Source organism: Apaloderma vittatum, unplaced genomic scaffold (assembly GCF_000703405.1).
Source record: "Apaloderma vittatum isolate BGI_N311 unplaced genomic scaffold, ASM70340v1 scaffold1398, whole genome shotgun sequence".
Taxonomy (NCBI): Eukaryota; Metazoa; Chordata; class Aves; order Trogoniformes; family Trogonidae; genus Apaloderma; species Apaloderma vittatum.
Window position 1 is genome coordinate 60,751 of NW_009730043.1, and position 2,779 is coordinate 63,529.

The window sequence follows — 2,779 nt, forward strand, 5'->3', positions numbered from 1 at the left end:
CTTCTTTTTTCTCTTTTCTACATCATCTTTGACTCTGTAGCTGAAATTTTTCCTAGTAAGTGGTGATGAAGTTTCAGTGCACTATGTTTATTTGTCTGATGACACATCACTTTTCACCACTATTTTGCTTCATATTATCTGATCACTTAAGACAGCAAAGCATTTTCTCCCTTTTTGCAAGTGAGATAGTATGTTGTGTTATTTGTATTCACTTCGGGCAGATGCTGAGCCTCAGTTCATTTAATCAAGAACTATTTATGAGGCTGTAAAAAAGATGAGTTTCTCCAAATAGTCTCCAAATTAAACTTTTAAAAGTTTAATTCTGGCACACAAGAATAATTACAGTTATAAACTATTAAACATTTAAAGGAAATTTATAATATTGGAGGAGAAAATTTACAGCTGTGGTCAAACCCAGTAAATTTCCTCTGAAAAACATTTCTGCAGAAACATTTGTTTCTGAGAATTAAAAAAATATAGTGCTTCATTAACAACACCAAATGCACAGTTGATGTCCACAGACACTATTTAGATAGGAATATTCATATTTTTATAAGATAGTGTTAATTAATCCTGCAAAAGTGTGTACACATACACTTATATAGATATCCACACACATACATGTTAATTTTTATTTGGTTTTGTGTTTTTACGTCACCAATATGGCATTCTGAGATCACTTGTTATATCGAGTTGCATATCCTATTTGATCTAAAAGGCAGCTTGCAATGTTCTTCTAAGAATTATAATACTGCTATTATCACATGCCTGCAGGGCAGTTAACATCTCTGAAGCTTAGTCAGTCCCTTAGCCTGTCTTTAGACAGTCCCTATTTTTTCTCTACTATCATATCTGTGATTTAACATTATACAAAATAATCTGACTTTGATCCTCTAAATCTTTCCACCTGTAATGCAAAACCTATGGGAACCTGTCTCTGCTCAGCCCTCACGGGACCTAATAAACCTCTATTTTCTAGAAATATCCACAAATTAAATTAGCTTATTTAAGGGAAAATCCAAAGCCTGTGGAAGGAATAAAAAGGTTCCCCTTAATTTCTTTGGGTTCTGAGTCATAAAATTTTTCACTTTAGTTATTTCATGCAAAATCTGATGCTCTTGGAAACATCTGGATTTTTCCTTTCAAACAAAACAGGGATGAAATATTCTCCTTTTCAATACCTTATGCTTAAGAAGAAGCAGAAGCGTTTCAGCTTCCTTAACTACCTTTCAATTTGACTGAGTTATTGTAGTTCATTATGTAAATCAAAAAATTATATATTCCTGTTCACAATTTAGTGCAAAGGAGATAGTAAAGATTATAACTGAAACAGAATAAATTCGAAATATTTAAGTGAACTGCAAATTAAATTGTAAACATTTTGGACCAGAGCCTATACTGTTTATGATTAGAGGTTTGCACAGCACAGTTTGATGAAAACAACCAAGAGATCCAGGAATTGTTGACAAAGAAGAGAAATGCTCACCAAGCACACCTCGCTCAGCCATCTTGCCATGTAAGAAAAGCAGCCTTTCATCTTGCAAGCAGTAACTTCCAGCAGAAACTTTGAGACAGCCAGAACAAGTGGTGGATCAACCCAGCAGAAAAGACTCAACTATGTGCTGATTCAGGTGACCACAGAGGATTATACGAGGCTCTGAAAGCAGTGTACGGACCCACACACCACGTTCAAAGCCAACTGCTAAGCGCAGACAGCTAAATGCTTCTCACAGATAAAGCCTCCATCCTGAATCGATGGTCTGAACATTTCCAGACTCTCTTCAGTGTCAACCGTGTAGTTCAAGGCTCAGTAGTTTGGCACATTACAAAACCACTGGTGAAAAACGAATTGGATATAGCCCCTACTATGGGAGAGACTCTCAAGGCCATACAGCAGGTGAAAACTGGCAACACAGCTGGGATTGATGGAATCCTGCCTGAAGTGTGGAAGCATGGAGGCCAAGCACTCCATGATAAATTTAATGAGCTCATTGTGCATTGCTGGGAAAAAGGCACCAGATCTCTGCGATGCAGTCATCATCACCTTGTACAAGAAGAAAGGAGAAAAATTAGATTGTTCAAATTATCAAGGTATTACTTTGTTCCCTACTGCTGGTAAAAGCCTTGCAAGAATAATTCTGAAGACTAGTACCAGCTATCTCAGAAGATCTTCTGCCTGAAAGCCAACGTGGTTTCAGAGCCAACAGGAGTACCACAGACATGGTATTTGTTCTCAGACAGCTGCAAGAGAAGTGCAGGGAACAGAACAAAGGACTCGATGTAACTTCTGTTGATCTTACCAAAGCTTTTGACACTGTGAGCAGAAAAGGCCTGTGGCAGATCTTGGAACGATTAGGATGTCCTCCCAAGTTCTTCAGAATGATTCTCCTGTTACACGAGGATCAGGGCGGCCAAGTCAGAGATGGCGATGCACTCTCTGAGCCCTTCTCAGTAACCAATGGTGTGAAACAAGGTTGGGTTCTTGCACCAACTCTATTCACAATCTTCTTCAGTGTGATGCTCCAAAGGACCACGGCAGACCTCGATGAAGATAACGGCATTTACATCCGCTGTCGTACCGATGGTAACCTGTTCAACCTAAGGAGACTGAAGGCCCACACTAAGACCCTAAATCACCTTGTCCGCCAGCTGCTTTGTGCTGATGATGCTGCCCTTGTCGCTCACATAGGGGCAGCTCTGCAGTGCTTAACATCCTGCTTTGCAGAGGCTGCTGAGCTTTTTGGGGTGGAAGTCAGCTTGAAGAAGACACAAAGTTCTT